We start from the raw sequence: 17961 nt of genomic DNA on the forward strand, positions 1-17961 counted from the left end.
ATCCAGTGTATGGGTAAAGTGGGCCATTCCCGTGCAGTTTGTGGTGCACACACTGGGTCATTTCAGGGCATGTGTATGTGGGGCACTAGGTGACAGGAAGAGAAGCAACAATAAATTGGAGAGGGATTTACTTTAGTAAGTTTCAGAGCAGGTGAGAAGAGGAGCAGAAGAGACTATGGATAAATAAACTAGGGTAGGAAACAGAAGAAGCTGATGCACATTAATACATGCATCATACACACATACACTCAAGCACACACACCCTCAGAACCACTCCAAGTCACCCTATTATTATCATTATGCAAGTGTGACTGCAAATGGTCCCTCTGAGCCACAACAGGACTGAGCAATGAGCCCATAAACAGACATGTGTAGCAGTGTTGGCATTTTTGATGAGGCAGCAGCAACACACACACATTTATCCACATACACACGCATACACTCCTCTTTCCCTTCGACCTCTGCTCTCCAAGGGAAGGCAGTGCGAGCACACAGCCTGCCGTAGGGACTGAGCGACAGTGTGCCCAGCTGCATGCCAACTGCGCCTGCGGGCTGCCCTAACCCATGTACCCAAGGGAGCAAACAGCCTCTACTACTCTCTACATCACCATCTCTCCCCTGCCTTCTCTTGTCCTCCCTCCGAGCCTCTCACTGTCCTTCTCTTTCTTCCAGCCTCTCTTCTTTCTCCTGCTGCATGCTCCCACTGTCTTTTCCTTTATTTCTCCTCCCCGTCTTTCCTCCCCTCTCACTCGTACTGCCAGTCCTAGAGAGTGAGTGACAGGCTGTGAATTGCTCTGAGGCTATACCCAGATAAAAGGCTAGGAATGCACCAAGTACACACATACACACACATACACACTTCATTGGGAATCACATCCACTGTCACACAGATAGGCACGTTCTGCCATTCCTATGTTGGTGGGAGCAATACACACTCCATACAATAATGGTGAAGACACAATCTCTTTGTCCAGTCAACCCCCCCATCCCCTCCCCCGATGGCTGTGTGCTTGGTCACTCACTGTAATGATACCGAGCATCCATCTGTGTTTGTGTGTATGTGTGTGTAGAAAAGGAGGGAGAGAGCGTGTGGGTGAGAGACTAAGACAGACAGAGACCGGGAGACAGATTGAGAAAGAGTGTAGTGTGTGAGAGGGAGAGCTATTGCGTTTCACAGTGTGCGGTGTCAGGTCTGGCTGTGTGAGCTGACACTGATTATAGTTTTCACAGCTCACTCCCATCACAAGCAACTATAGCCGCGGCCAAAGCCCTATATTTCAAAAAGTTGCAACACTGTGCAGGATCCAGAATTGCTTTTATGCCTCCAGTTCGACCGTTGGCTTCCCGGAACGTAAATTTGGAAGCCATACTGTCTGACTGCTTGGCATGAAAACAGAGCATTCAGACCTAATGGGACATATATGAACTAAATGGTATAATGATACAGCTGAGCACAGCATATAATAATGGTGAGTAGACTATTCCAACATTAATTTTGATGCTAACTATCAGTCCAATATCAGGACTGAAGGGATGCTTTAGAACTGAGTGCCTTAAAAATGTACTGAAACTACCTAAAGCTGGATTCTGTCTGTTAATGATTCATGAATGTTTTCATTAGTCCTAAAATCTTATTTTTGCATTATTTTATGCTAGTTTAGGGATTATCTTATATGTATTTTGTATAGAAACTTGGATTTTGCTGATTTTGCTGATTACAACATATAGCTGGGGTCCTTTTACAGTCATCCACCCAATCAGTTTTCTATGCAAAACAGTTCACACCAGCTCTTGTTGAGACACATGCTCCTGTCTTTTGTGCCAAATGATAGGCCATACTGCAGAGTGTATAATTATTGTAACAAGCCTTACCCTTTATACACCAATGATGAGGAAGCATTCAGAAAAACAAACAGTGACACTGATGAACGATGCCTCCTCTTATATGCCAACACTTGAAGGCTACCAAACCATGAGACATCTTTCTCTGTGACTTTTTGTTTCTTCTCATGTGCTCTCTCTTTTTTCAGTGTCATTGACTGCTTTATGCCAGATATAAAAAGCAATGCATGGCCAACGAAGCACATAATGGGCAGATTTGACTAACGTGTCAGTGCAGAGAAGTGAATAAGAGGCGGGAGTGAGAGAGGGGAAGAGGGACTGAGGAAGGAGGAGGGGTGAAGGAGCTGGGAGATAAAAAAGACTAGGTGAGGTGAAAGTAAGAGAAAAAAGAGGTGAATAGAGAAAGAGACAGAGGGGAGGTGACCTGCGTCCTACCCTACAACAGAGGCAGCCGCCCTGGCATCTGCAGGCGCAGCGGGCATCAGATGACATGCTACACGACTCGCAGGTTGTGACTGAAGCAGATTGGACCAGCACATTCATGCTGAGTTGTGGTAGAAAGAAACACTGCTGTCAGATATAGTGACTCGCTGTCAAAAGAAAACAGACGATAACCTGACTGGACGTCCAGTCTGGATCAGTCTGAATCACAACTAAAACAACTATAAGCCAAATCCAGGCAGGCGCTGTGGAGAACTGGGACCAGCTTTGAGTCAAAACTTGTGCAGGCTCAATGAGATCGAACAGAACAAGCATTGAGAGTCCAACCATGCCTCAACCTCAAACCTGACTCGCCCAGATTCGATTGAAGCTGACGTGACCGACACTATAGACCCCATTGAGAATCTTCGCTCTGAGCCTAATTCTCCTCTCTGTCATGTGAATCACGTACACCATGAGCGTAGTTGACTCCCGCTGATGTGTGCTGACATGTAAGTGCCCATAGTGTGAATGTTAAATCCAGCACCGTGCCTCTATCATCCATGTGTAAACTCCATGCTGAGTATCTGTACAGCGCATTAATCCCTACTGGGGATGATGTAACGGGAATCCAACACAGGTCAAGCATTGTCCAAAGCGGCCATCACATAATGTAATGAATGCATCACTTACATCACCATGTCTTCATGATGTTAACATACTGTAAATGCCTTATGCTTACATAACACTGTACATTGAGATGCTTGCAGAATATTTATATAGTTACTTTGATCCTCACATTGCCACATTGCCTGTTTATAAAATATGTAAAGTCTCAGTATAATAAGCTTGAGAAACCCTTTTTTTCGGACCCTCAATGGTAGAAGCATACTGATTCAAACCAAAGCTTCTACTAAAAATCACCATCATATTATATTATTATATATATATAAACAGCTGTAACTCCTATTGCACACAGTAATTTACGTTAAATATAAAGTGAACAAATATTCAGCTACTTTTTTCTCATTTTTCTGGTATACAAAACCAAAAATTTCACTTAAAAGATTATGCTGGAGCTCTACATATCAAGTCAAATGCTAAACAGATGACAGATTTTCTGATTCTGAACCAAAAAAATATACATGACAAAACAAAGTCTGTTGTCAGATCCTTTAAAAATAATAGCTTTTTATATGCATAGTGCATATGAAGCACTGTGGAAACAGGTGTCAGGTAATGATAAGCAAAGTCTTGTCAGACCAGGCGTACACAAGACAACAGCTGATCTATAATGGTTCTTTGAGGAGAGTCAGTTGAAACCAGGTAAATCTGAATGATTCCACTTTATCTTTTTTTATGGATTTCATCAAACAGCATGTTCTTCCTTTTTGTTGAGTCAGTGGATAAATACTGATGAAAGGCTGTTTTTTGATTTCTAGCCTGAAAAGCTTTTGCCGTTGACATAATACGCTTTAATTTGCAAACTGGTATTCCCTTTTCACTGCTGATGAGCTGTTGTGGTCTTGATTGGCTCCAGATGTCCGTCTTGTTGTCATTTTTCATGGGTGGCCACTACTCTGCTTGAACACAGAGTGGAAAGGATACTGGTTTGTGGGCAGCCAGACGTGCCAGGAGCAGGTGTATGGCGTAGTGCTGCAGTCCTAGTCACCAACACCCCCACACACCCCCCTCAGTCCTCTGCTTTTTAATGACTGTGGTACAGCCCTCCACTGTGGCTTCGCCACACCTCTCCTGCCTCTCTGAACATTTGAAATGTGCCAGCCAGATGTTCAAGGCTTACACCTGTAGGAGACACAGTCTTTGACATGGTCTCTGTGGGTCTGTGAATAACACACATACACGCACGCACGCACACACACACACAGTATATGAGCATAAATATGCATGGACTTGAATTCCAATGTAAATACGTCCATCTGCCCAGGATAAGTGCATGCTCACAGATACATATGCCAACAGATGGATCAGCAGACATGAGCCAAAATGTAGACACTGGCAGACAGTATCGGCCACACACAAACTGCTCCATCTTTAACCCCTCACTTATCACTGCTCACTCACCCACAGCTTGGCTCCAACCTACATTTCAGGGCTCTGGTGGGGTAGCAGGGCATCCAGTACATGCCACCTTGGTGCTATACGCTTCTCTCCCACATCTTGCCCTCCCTCCGCCTCCTTTACTCTTTCGATATTGTGTGCCATTACACTTCAGCATTTTGTAACTGGAGACTGACTGTCTGGCTAGTATAAGCTAATGGAGCGAGGGAATGGAGAGACTATAGGAAAGACAGTCTTGCTTCCTCACATGCTGCTGTCAGAAAGCATACGGGCCTGATTAACGACAACAGCCACAATAGCTCTTTATGCATTCTCTCCCCACTGCTGGCCTATTGCCAACTCACCCTGAGGGAAGGAGAGGTATACACAGTGTGAGGAGAGTGCGTGTGTGTCTAACAGACAGAGTGTGGAAGGTGAGGTATGTAATATGCTCTGATTTTTATGTGTATGAGAGAGGTAGGTGCAAGAGGGACCATTCAAAAAGTGCTAAAGAGAACAATCATATACTGCAAATCCAATTCACAACTCTTGAATCTCCAGTCCTCGCTGTGAATAAAGAGCTACTTACTGTGTCATCTTATATCTATAATGTCTATCAGCTCTAAAAATGACCCAAATGTAACCTTGCGTGTTTCTCAGTGGTAAAACGAGCTGGGAAGGTTCTAAAAAATATAATTGGGAGTCAGGAAAATAGCCCTAAACCCTTCTTTAAGGTTGTGTTTTGGGTCTCTAGTCTCCACAAATGCTGAATACTGGTGGGTGAGTGTTTGTACGGGGGTGCTTGGATGTGCGTGTGTAAATGTGTGTGTGTGTGTGTGGCTAGCTAGCAGCTATCTCCCCTCGCTCCTAACACAGAAAGGTTGAAAAGAGCCATCTTTCATCTCCTCTGCATCATCACAGCGTCTGCATTATTAATGGCCCTGATTACTGTAATCAAAAATTCTTATTTATTTGGAGGAGTCGGAGGAGGGGGAGGAGGCAGCGAGGCCTGGGCTTCTCTCTCCAGACAAAAAACCTTTGGTCTCCAGCTTTAATTTTTCAGAAATAGAGATGCTGCAGTGCCCTATCTTCCCCAAGTTCGGAGCTAAGCTAGTTAGGCACACGTAAACATGCAAATACTGAGGCACAGATGCTGAAACTTTTTCCTCCTCAGTGTTGAGCATCGCGTACATTTACACACACAAACTCACAGCTGCACTGAGATGCATATGTTGGAGTGCACACACACAAACACACACACACAAAACTGAAGTAACTGTCAATAATAACGTCTTAACGAAGACAATCATCTAGAACTTACACAGCCAAAATGATAAAAAGGAGAATGCACTCATCCCTGCCTTTCATCTGGTTTGGAGCTTCGTTTCCACCTCTTTTCCCTCCTTCAGTAAAGTCTGCCTGTTTCCTTGCTTCCTCCACCATCCACTCCACCCTGTCTAATCTTTCCAGGCACTGCCATTTGCATGCAAATAGTCCATTACCCAGTGGCAGGGAGACACAGCCAGGAGCTCACTACTAGGTAATCAAGGACAAAAGAAGTGCAGGAGAGATGCAAGAAAGAAAAGGGAGGAAAGGGAGAAAGGCAGCGGGGAGAAAGCAGTGAAAGATCACAGGTGAATTAACATTAAGAAAGAAAAGCATCAAGCGATTTGGCAGGAAGAACAGAGGAACGAAAGAAAGGAGAGGTGAGGCAAGGAGAGGAGAAATACGGTGCAACTAGCGGTGAGACGACGCGTTTGAAGAGACGATTGGCGGCAAGGATCTTTGTAATGTAAAAGTTACAAGTTAAGTAGAAGACTTGAATGAGCACAGCTTTGAGTGTGAGGAGGATCAAAGACCACTTTATTGCAGGTTGTCAGCCTGTCAATCTACTGCAGGTTTATGGCATAAAAGACTACTGTTACCCTGCAGTAAGCATCCAGAGGAAAGGTTTCTCCCTACATGTTCTGTCTGAATGTTAAAGAACAGCTTGCAACAAATAGTTTGTCACCGTGGCAGGGCCCATAAAAGGGCAAATTTGTAGCATTTGAAAATGGTTCATTTCAAAGCAATTAAAGGCATACCATGACATTTTGAATGTTTGATTATTTTTGTCGGCGGATATTCTTATTGAAGTCATATTAAGGAAAAAACAACCATTCAAATTCCTATTGTTATAACGTTTGTCATCAGCTTTAATCCAGAGCGTAAATTACGCACTCTACTGACATTAACAAACCCAAAGCTGTTCAGTTTTATATCTTATGACAAAAAGAAGCACAACCTCACATTTGGAAGTAAATTAGTAATTATTAGTTTACTATTAGTTTCTGTCAAACAACCAATCATTCTGGCTCTGAGTGTATCTCGCTGTGTACAACACTTACTGATGTAGTTTAAAAGTGCTGTTGTAAACTTGTGAACTCACCAAAAAGGACATTTATGTGATCATTACAATAATAGACTTGTCTTGGAGTCATGCGGGGAAAAACACCATGGATAGCTTGCTGTCCATGGCCTTGTGAAGAGTTGCTGGTTTTTATAAATGGAGTATATTTCAGATTTTTGACTATTCATTGGACAAAATGAAATAGGAGAACGAGGTACTTTAGCTCTTATACATTAACAGATTATCTGATCATGAACGATTACTTTCAACTCTGGATAAAGGCCATAATACCCAATTTCTTAGTGGTTAAAATGTATGTTTCTGAAACTCCACCAACTATGCAACAATATATGAACATATTTTACCAAACAGCTCCCCTTCTGAGTTGAGAAACAGCGAAGGAGTAAGAGAGGAGCAGGAGTTATCTATGTGTTAAAGCTACATCTGTTTTGTGACTTGCATGGAAAATGTGATTGCCTCCTAATTATGAAAATACTGCAAACAGATGACGACATCTAAGGGAAATATTTTAAAATGTTCAGGATTTAACTCCATCACACTGCACTGCCCACCCTTCTGTCCTTCTCAACACCACAGCCCACATAAACCTCAGTGCATATTCTCACTTCCACATCTTAATCGCACACTATCTTGTCTCACGTTGCCTCCTTTTCTCTCAACCGATGCTTGAAGTAGCTAAACTTCTTCTTATGGGAAAACAAGAAGTGCATGAACGTCAAAGGAAATGAGCCCCCCCCCCCATTGCCGCCACCACCTCGGAGCCCCTCCTGTCCCCCCTCCTCTCTCCTACTCCTCCTCCTCCTCTGTGCGAAGCGGTTGATTGCGGCCCGTTTGATGTCCTAAACGCGCCGTGCTAAGATTTGCTCTCTGTTCCTCGCCGAGCCTGTTTGAAGCTCTGCATGAGCGACACACATTTTCAACGTTACACTCCGCTAAAACGGGCAATTATTTTTCCCCCCTTTTTTATGTTCAGCTTTGGAATCGCAGCGCATAAGGAGGTGGTAGAGGAGAGAGACAGGGAGCAATGACTCGCACCCACACATTCCTCTAACTAAGACGTAAATATGCATGGTGCAAAGACCTTTCTTCTAAGACAGGCACTTTACCTTTCTAAACTTTTTTTCTCGCTTTTTTTTCTGTCACAAGCATTACTGAAATTACACCTCCTGCAGATATCACCAGCATGCACCTAATAAGACCCATATATTACTGTCAGTAGTGCTAGGTTGAACCTGCTCCGATCACTTCTCAGCATCTCTAAACACTTTCATAAGCTTCCTGTGTCAGCCGTGGGAATATAAAAGAGTCTTTTGCGATACAAGTTGTTGTAAAAAGGTTTATTCAGTGTACAAAACGGTACTGAAGCTGCCCCAGGCTTGCTTCTTTCTACACCCACAACAGCAGCTCCAAGACAGTGGCTTGGAAAAAGAAATGCTCTAGCCTTGGACCTGCTCCTCACCCACCCACTCATCTGTATGTGAAGCAAGGTTAGCACTTATGTAGGTTTATCATTTTACAGACTTGCATTTAACACAGATGATCTGAAGCTCTCTCAGACTGTGATGTCTGCTCGGCAGCCAATTCAGCTTGACAGCGCTGTGGCACATTGGTAACATATGCCAACATGCTTGCACGCACACACCGGAGCATGTGTACACCAAGATCCAAGCATACCCTGAGACACACAATTCTCTCAGCACTTGGCCTGTACCCAGCTCTGCACTCCCTTTTTATGACCCTTGCTTTATGGTTTATTTAAAAAGTAACAGTCACTTTATAGGTCATTAAAGCCAAAATAAAAGACAGCAGACAGCTTGCAACGGGTACAAGAGTGAGCAGACGCCAGGCGGATTGGCTTGAAACCCATACACACAGACACACACACAAAGGCCCGTACACAAACAAGTGTATGCAAGGGTGCATCCAAGGCCAAGGGTTGTGACCTTCCTGTTGAGAGTGATGTGGTTGCAAATCACCACCATAACACGTCATTGCCCTAGTCATATACTGTGCGCTGACAAAGTGTAGGTACACACATATGGCAGATGCACACCCAGTATGCAGCGGTACACAGATAAAATGTTCTAAATAGATTAATGAAGATGCTGATAGTATATGAGAATACAAACACATATAGTGAAAAGGCTGTTCACAGCAGACATCCTTGCAGGCATGCGTGATTCACTTTTAATTTCATCCTTTTAGGTTGTCTCTCACTCTCCCTCTGTTACCCTCTTCTCATTCACACACACTTTGACCTGTGCATGATGGCAAAATGGGCATGATTAACTGTACAGAAATGTCAGCCGAGAATAATGGCTGAAATGTAATTACTGAGTGAATGTGGTCCATAGAGAGATGAGTAAGATGGAGAGGAAAGGAGAGGGAGAGAGAGAGAGAGAGAGAGAGAAGAATACTGAGGAAAAAAACATGCAGTTGCATTCATTGAGTTTATATGTGTGAGTCTTTAATCCTTTTTTTTGCTTCATAAATTAGTGTTTTGTCTTTTAAAACAAGCATACATGTCCAAACGACGTGTGACCTACTCCATACTTCCAATGAGGGACATGATTGACTATGACTCTACAATGTTGGAATAACCTGTGTTTCTCTTGTAATGTGATCATTGATATACATATGTATTGGAAAGATTTGCAAAAATAGATTATGAGCCACAGTGATTTGTGACAAAAAAGTAGTGAGAATAATTGAGTGTTATTTTGTATGCTGAGCATTACTGCTGCCTCAGATATCTTTGTGGCTATAAATAAATCTCTGTCTCATTTAGTGTTATGTCCTTGGACTGATGTGTAAAGAATGATGCTCTGCATACATGAGACAAAGATGTGGGACGAGACAATGAGTGGGTGTGTACATGTAATATTGTGAGAAGGTGTATGGTAGGTTTGTGTTCAAAGCAGCGATGATTAAAAAATTGTAAGAATGATGAGAATCAACAGAAGACCATTAGTCTCTTTTTATGACATTTTTTTAGAGACAGTGCCTCCACTGGAAAATATTACATGTGCTTTGATATCGGTGTGCAGTGTGCGAGTGTTTAATCAATGTGTGTCATCACATACGCATGTGGGCAATCGTTTGCTTTCAGGAGCAGAGTTGCAGCGGCCATCCTCTCTCCCTCTCTCTCTATCAGCTCATCTCTCTCTCATCTATCTAACCATACGAGGAGGGGGGGATGCAGCGAGAGAAAGGCAGTAGAGAGCAAGGCCATAGTCTTATTAGTGATAATGAGAGAGAGCCACTCTGCCAATTTACATCTGTAATCTGATATTAGCTCCTGCCACCCGCACTAAGACAGCACATACACACACACACACACACGTACACACACAGTAGACTGGTGTGCCGCCTTTGGAAGCAGATATAGTCACACACTCACACATTTGGATTCATATTCATGGAAAAGAATAGAACTGCTTTTGGTTGAAAATGCCAGTGCACCCCTTAGGACAAACAAAATATGCTTCAAACAACCATCATATCCAACTAGTTATCATGCATTTTCAATGACTTTACATGCATTTCTGTAGATGCCTATACAATAACTCTTCTATGTAATGTAGTATTTGCACAGTTCGTTTAGTGTGTGTGTGCTTTTTGCAAAAAACTGAAAACAAGATTGTTATATATGAAAGTGAACACCATGTGCACATCTGGTAACATGCCCATACCTTGTGCTTCTGCAGACAAATCTTCATGAGAAACATCACATGCAGTCAACATGCTATAGAGCTATAGGTTCTGCTTCTACATCACACACCCAGGGGAAGCAGGGAACTCATAGTGCTCTTGGGTGAACAGTGAAGAATTTTGTTGAACATGGTCATGGTATGTTCTGACGACATGGTAATGAATATTCCATCTGCACCGCAGAAGCAAACCTTTCAATCCCTTGTGTTTCAATTACGTAGATTGAAACCACCCAGAATCGGCTAATTGTCGTGGCCACTTCAGCATGTATGGCAGCATCCCCACTGCCTCTCCACAGGCTAGAATGTGATTTTTCAGCTCTGAGGGTGACAGAACATTATGCAAGCCAGAGGGGAAACCTTTTAGCTGTAATATCACACACTTTGGTATACCGTCATGTTGCAACTCTGAGATCACTTACTATCACTACAGGCTGTGGGTACACTTCTCAGTATCTGCATCATTTCAATTGAAATTTCATCATCCAGTCATGCCTGGCAGTCTGGTTTAAGTGCCATATGGATCCAAAAGCAGTACTGCACAGCATTATCTAATAACAGCACATCTTGCTTTAATCTAACCTACCCAGCCTTAAAAGCACATTTTTCTTAATGCAGACGAAGTGAAATGATGATTGTCATATAAACGTACAGCACACTGTCACCAAAACAGTGCAAATGAGGCAACCAATAAACAACTATTCAAATATGATTAAGTGTACATTTAATCATAGAAAGGTACTGGAGCAAGTCCATATCCTTTAAGTGCACATAGCAATCAATTAGCCGTCAGTGTGTGTACTGTACTGTGTACACATTACAAGCATCTGTGCCTTTGAATGTAAATGTCATTTTGCCATAGACAATATTTATGTATGTTCTGCTTATTATTATCAGCTTGATCTTTATTATTAGTCAGTAGACTGTTGTAGAGCCTCTATCTTTGTTTTGTTCGATACATGTAAATGTTTGCTTTTAACTGATAAAGCATAAATGATTACTTAATTGATTATCTCTTTTCTCCTTAGTGGGCCCTGCACTGAGCTGCCTGATAATTATTATAAAATCAAAGTGAAACTGACCTGTAGCTAAAAAATTACTATTACTATTTTTTTAAATTCTTGTTTAAATGCATTGCTTAAATGATGTGCTCGTTAGCTTTTTACATTGTAAAAAAAAAAAAAGAAGCTGTTATTTGTGAGATCACATAAAACAATAAAGAAATATAAAGGTGATATTTGTATAGAAAGCCTTTTTTTCCCATCTAAACGAGCGCAGGTCTGGGAGATATTCCAGTCTCCTGTCAGCTTTCATCTCACTGCATTTATTTTAAACCATATGTAAACATGATATATGTTGATAAAGATGTCTAGTCATCTGTTAGCACGCTGAGTCAGAGTCTGGCTCCAAATAGGGAAATCCATCATGTAAGAGAGAAAAGAACATTAATTGGATTTAAAACAAATATGCTTTGAAGGACAGTACATAACTTAAAGGCTCCTGCTCAAGCAAAAACAAGCAGATGCACTTTAATTACATTCAAGCTATTCATGCAGTGATTTTTTTCCTCACTAATATGGAACCCCATTTTGGAACAATCCCAGAGACCTTTAAGCCATTGTGTTGTTTCTCCTATTGGCTCTAATGCTATCTAAGTGTGTGGTCTCAAAATCTCTTAATCTAACGCTCTCCATTCTACAGTTTCCTTTCAGCATTAACTCTAGCTGCACTAACATTACTTAGTGACTAAACCCTCTTACCTCTGAGAGGGGAGAAAAAAATACAGCCAGCCTGAGCATTGTGCCTGTATGTGCAATGCATTTTCTGTTTGACTGAGAGTGACTTCGACTTCTTCCTTTTCAATGCTGTGTGCACCGTCTCCTCTGCACACTGCCAGCATACAGTACCACACACTCTTTCTCACCAATTACCTGTCTGTATCTCTCCGTATGTGCTGTGTGATTGAGAGAGGGTGTGAGCGGAAGAGAAAGTGAGAATGTGTCTACGTGTGTGTGTGTGTGTGTGTGTGTGTGTGCGCCTGCACATTATGGTAGTGTGTTCATGTGCATGCATGTGTGTAAGAATGTGTGTCCGCGTCTCATTCTTCTGCTTCTGTTTCCCCTCCGGATCTCATGTATAATTTATAGCATCTCTCATGAATATGCTAATTAGCCGACGTGCAGGGAGAGGTGAGAGGGCTTCCCCTGTTCTATTCTTACATTCGTCTGATGAGAGGGGGAAAAGAAAGATGGAAAAGAGAGAGAGAGAGTGATGGGGGAGAAACTGGGAAAGTGTGGGAAAAGGGAATAAGTGAAAGAGGGGGGGAAATAAAGGGATGAGAAAGAAAATGCTAGAAGGGGAGAATGTGGAAATACATTTATGAAATCCCCAGCATTCAACAAATAAGTATTGTGGCAATATGGACGGTGGTGAGCCCATGTTGTGCTATATTGTGTTGGAGACAAATGAATCACCCATGCTGGGGGGACGTGGAGAGGCGAGATTGGAAGAGGTAGTGAGAGAAACGGCATGATGAGAGGGGAAAAAAGGGAGAAATAGTTGTCATTGTTCAGCATTTCAGCCGTGATTTTGAAAGGCTAGACAGGCAGGCAAATAGGGCCGTTATTCCAGTTTCAATTGCTTCTCCCATAAATAGATGATAGGTGCCAAGTTTCTAAAGAGACACTGAAAAACACTTCTGAGTTTTGGTTTAGACAAGGAAAAAAAAAGGGTGACGCAAGCTTCTAGCACTAATCAGATAAATTGCAGAGAGGTAGAAGGTAGAGAGATTAATCCAACAGCTAACAAACTAGCAAACTAAACATCAAACGCTTTGTCTTCAAAGTTGCGTAACATGAAAAACCTTTTAAACCACATCAAAACACACACGCAGACAGCTGAGGGAAGATCTCACTCTCCTTTCTTCTCTCTCTCTGTCAGTGTATTTGTGCACCTCTCTCTCTCTCTCTCTCTCTCCTCTCTCTCTCTCTCTCTCTCTCTCTCTCTCTCTCTCTCTCTCTCTCTCTCTCTCTCTCTCTCTCTCTCTCTCTCTCCTCTCTCTCTCTCTCTCTCTCTCCTCTCTCTCTCTCTCTCTCTCTCTCTCTCTCTCTCTCTCTCTCTCTCTCTCTCTCTCTCTCTCTCTCTCTCTCTCTCTCTCTCTCTCTCTCTCTCTCTCTCTCTCACACTTCTGCTCCCTCTCTCTTCTACTATCACTGGAGTTCAATCATGAGGACTCAGTCTCATGTGAAATAGTGCATGACACACAATGTGTGTGTGTACATGCATGTCAGCGTGTGCACAATGTTTGCATGAATGCATACAGTTAGCCAAGTGTGTCTGTGTGTGTGTTGCTTTCCCTTCTGGCACCCTCTGGGTAGAGAGAGCATTCCAGCGGGCAGCTGATGATTCAGCATCTGTCGCCCTGCTTATGTAAGAGTGCAGACACGGCCCGGATGGCTGACTGGCTGAGTTAACTGACTGACTGCATGAATGGCTCAGTTACTGACTGACTGACCAACTGACTCAGTAAAAAACTGCCTGGCTTAGGAAACCCGACTGTCTGTCTGGTTTAGGTTGGGAATAAACTTTATGATTACTGAAACAAGATTAGACATTTTACACATGCATCCAACAGGCAGACTGAGAGTTTAGAAAGAAGGCCAAGGTAATTTCAGTGGCAATTAGTATATAAATATTAGTTTGCCCTGGCTAATGTCCAAGTATGGTGAAAATGCCTTTAATTGAAGGTGTTTCCTCTCTCCTGCTTATCCTAGTGCAAAGAGGTGAGACTGAAAGAAAAAGACATCAGAAGCAGAGTGGAACACAAACATGGCGCTAAGACACACCCGCTGAGTGGAGCCAATCATCACACAACAATCCAGCAATCAACTTGTGCAAATGACACTCTCTGTTTGAGCCACACTCAGAGTTAAAGAGCTGGTCCGTGTGTAGCTGGATTGTCTCAGTAGCCTGTTTGCTGAGACATGCAGAAAACAACCAATGCGGGAGTGCAATTATCAATTTAATACTATCTGCAAATTTTTTGATAAAAGGTTAATTATTTTGTTTAAAAATGCCAAAAAAACATTCAGTGTATATTTTCCATCTTAAGATATGTAGCAAATGGGCAAAGATTAATACAAAGAATTACTTTTTAAAATGCTGTTCTATTTGACATGTTGAAAACAAATTGAAATCTCATGTGTTTGCAAACAAAATATAAGAAATAAATTCGGCTAATAAGACCAGCATTATATTATCTCATGTTTCAAAGATGGCAACTGGATCTCATTAGTTAAATATAACTGATTTTTTAACAGTTTTGTTGCATTGTCTCTGCCAATAGTGACCAAAAACTAGTCACTTTTTTTGACAAGACAGCTGGCTAACTGGCTGTCTGACTGAAGCTAAATAGACACACTGGTTGCCTAGGTGTCTGATTAAACCTCTGATTGGTTGGTCCGCTGGCTGGCTGGCTGGAATCAGACAATGAATAAAAGAGATAGAGAGAGGAGAGAGAGAAGGAGAGAAGAAGGTGAAGCACAGAGGCAAACCTGAGTTCATTACAGTAAACTTGGAGAGGCAGCAGTGACAGGCAAAGAGAGTGCAGAGACGGGAAGAAATTGAGAGTGACATGAATACTCCGAGCCCCTATGCAAATAGATGCTGTTACCTAGATGGCCTACTCCTTATACAGGAACACACATACAGACAATGGAAAGCAGTTGGCAAACAAACACATGCGTTCACAGCACAGGTGCACATATACTGTAAGCTTTGTTTCACAGGTTAAAGGTTTTTGGTGGCTGTGAACACGAAGGACAGCTTGGACAGAGGTGGAGGGTAGGACAGTGTGTGTGCGGGTGGGGAGAGTTTGAGTATGAAAAAAAAAGAATAAGTGGAGAATAGGGAAAGAAAATGAAAAGAGATGCTGTTCAGCAATGTGACCTTCAGTGTTGGGCAGTGGGGAGGATCAGCCTCTGGGAGACACAGGCTGCTTGGCAAAGTCACTCCTACACAGGGCTTACGGGCAGACAGGGTCAGGCCAAAAAAAAACACGTGCACACACACACACACACACTCACAGAACTACCTCACACCCAGATCCAGCCTGTAGCAGACACTCGGCCAATAGATATGAGGTGCAATAACACCCAATGTGAGTGGGTTCCTCTCATCACTTTAAAAAAAGAACACACCTCGAACAACACATGCACACATGTACACTCTCTCCACGCACTCTCCAATTCACACATCTCACTTTAGTGGCCACAGACAGAGGGAGAAAGAGGACTAAAAGCAGAAGAGGAGGAGGAGGGGGTGACAGCGGGAGTGAGAGAGAGAGAGAGAAAGCAAAGAGAAGTGTCGCCTCTCCTCACTGATCCCGTATGCTAAGAGGGATTTGCATACATTTTTAATCAAAGCAAATTAGATCATAACCAAATTAAATCACGCTTTCCAGCCGCCCCCTTCTCTGTCTTCCTCCTGTTCCATCCACCCACCTATTCCTCATCATTTAATTATAGTCACTAATAGGTATGGTTAGACCAAAAAAAACTCTCTGCACATATGGAGCTAATTGACAAAAAATATATGTGATATTTGTCATTGTAGACATTAAATCAAATAACAGGAGCTGGATTTTTCAGATACAGTAGACAAAACTAATTTTGCATTGACTGCAGGTATGCGTCTGTCTTAGCAACATTCACCGGCTTTGCTACTGTAACTGTCAAACATGTACCGACAAATGCATAGCAATAAATCAAATGAAAAACACACATACACACACAGACACACACATAGAGCAAGCACGCATGTTCACTAACAATACAGTCACCCACCACAGAAACTAGACACCTCCTCCTACATTCCTCTCCACACCCTATGCTGCTAAACAGATTGGTATCAGCCCCCATTGCTAGCTATTGCCCATTACACAATGGCTTCCCACAGTTGTCCGATAACTCAATCACAACCCTATTATAGGCAGTCATCGTGACGTCCACCTCTTCACTAGCCTGAACACACTATGTCACAAACACAATTTGTCACGATTTCATCCCTGGCGAAAAAAAATCCTCACACACACACATGTAGCTGCATGTGCATGGGCAAAAACATACCTCCATTTACACAAAAACACACCCTCCTATGCAGATAAACATTGGGCGCATGTTTTCGCATTCTGATGCTTCTCTGTCACACACACACACACACACATGCAGACAGCCACACAAAGGTGCCTGTAGGCCTATTTGAGATGCAGACTTCCGTGTCCCAGTAAATGATATTAAAAGTCATATCAGCAGGCAGGGCCTGAATGTCTCCACAGTCACATACAGTAGACAGCAGTGTGAGGGGAAGTTGACGGGTGAGGGAGAGGGTTGGCCTCACATTGAGTGCGAAGTAGAAACACAAACAAGTACACACTGAATATAGTGATAATGCACATCAGGAAAAACTTTTGTGTGCATTATTTAATTAATAATGGTATTTATCAGGAAATGGTGCAGCTTTAGCAACAGCAGCTGCCCTGCTGCTCTAAGGAACGGTACAGGAGGTCATTCCTGCCATCCGCCATCAGACTGTATAACTCATCTGTGACTGTCAGAGCTGTGCTCACTAACTCGGACTAAAGCATCATCACAGGTGCATTTCAAACTTCTCAGTTACATCAACTGTCTTTTTATCTTCTCTTTGATCTGCTTTATGTGTGTGTATGTATATATTCTTCTTTTTTTGTTGCTGCCATGTGTGTGTATGTTTACGTGTATATAAGAGTTTTTGCTTGTGGTTATTTTATTTATTGTTCTTTGATATGCTGCTACTACAACTTAATTTCCCCACAGGGATTAATACAGTAAATCTAATGTAATCTAATCTAATCTATTAATTGTAGAAAAAAATTATCTAAACTAACTACACAGCACATATGATTACAGGTGAGCTCACCCTTATGGAGAACATGGTGTGACATCAGGACAGCTCACGCCTCAACACAACTAGCATGGACCTTGGCGCACAACCCTGAAATACAGCAATGGGGTAAAAAAAAAAAAAAAAAAAAAATCAGTCCACTGGAGTTAATCAGAGATATTTTGTCCTTACAAGGAGACACAAGTTAGCTCACTAATACGTGTTACCATTGACGTAGCCTTACTTTCTTAGAGAACACCGAGTGAAAAGCAGGGACAATGTTCTGCCATAGTTCGTTCCTTTTTTGTCAGTCTCTTCAGAAACTTCTCTTGGCCATACTCTGGGCTGCTGCTGCTGCTGCTTCCATGGTTACCGCTTCCCTTCTTCAGCTTCACTACAGGTGAAACAAAGTGGAAATGCCTACACAGAAACCAGATTTAAAACTGTGTTCCATTTACATTCATATTTTCACATATACATTCATGACACTTGGCCGCTGTATGCAACAGACTAACAGTGTACTGGTGGATTAGCCGGCTACCAAAGATTTCTTTTTTCCATCTTCAGTATTTTCAATCCTGCTACTATTCTGCAGAGCAG

At 42.4% G+C, this 17961-nt stretch overlaps 1 protein-coding gene across 1 annotated transcript in view; it reads right to left on the minus strand.

Moving 5' to 3' along the window:
• Positions 1-17667, minus strand: part of LOC114448319 (polycomb protein SCMH1) — a 44633-nt gene extending 26966 nt beyond the window's left edge. Inside the window, exons 1-2 of the mRNA XM_028425218.1 lie at positions 17606-17667; positions 17398-17472 (exon numbers count right to left, since the gene is read on the minus strand). The gene's annotated coding sequence lies outside the window, so the exon portion shown is untranslated. The remainder of the gene's footprint in view (positions 1-17397; positions 17473-17605) is intronic.
• Between the last annotated feature and the right edge of the window lie 294 nt (positions 17668-17961).

The sequence above is a fragment of the Parambassis ranga genome, chromosome 16 (assembly GCF_900634625.1).
Source record: "Parambassis ranga chromosome 16, fParRan2.1, whole genome shotgun sequence".
NCBI lineage: Eukaryota > Metazoa > Chordata > Actinopteri > Ambassidae > Parambassis > Parambassis ranga.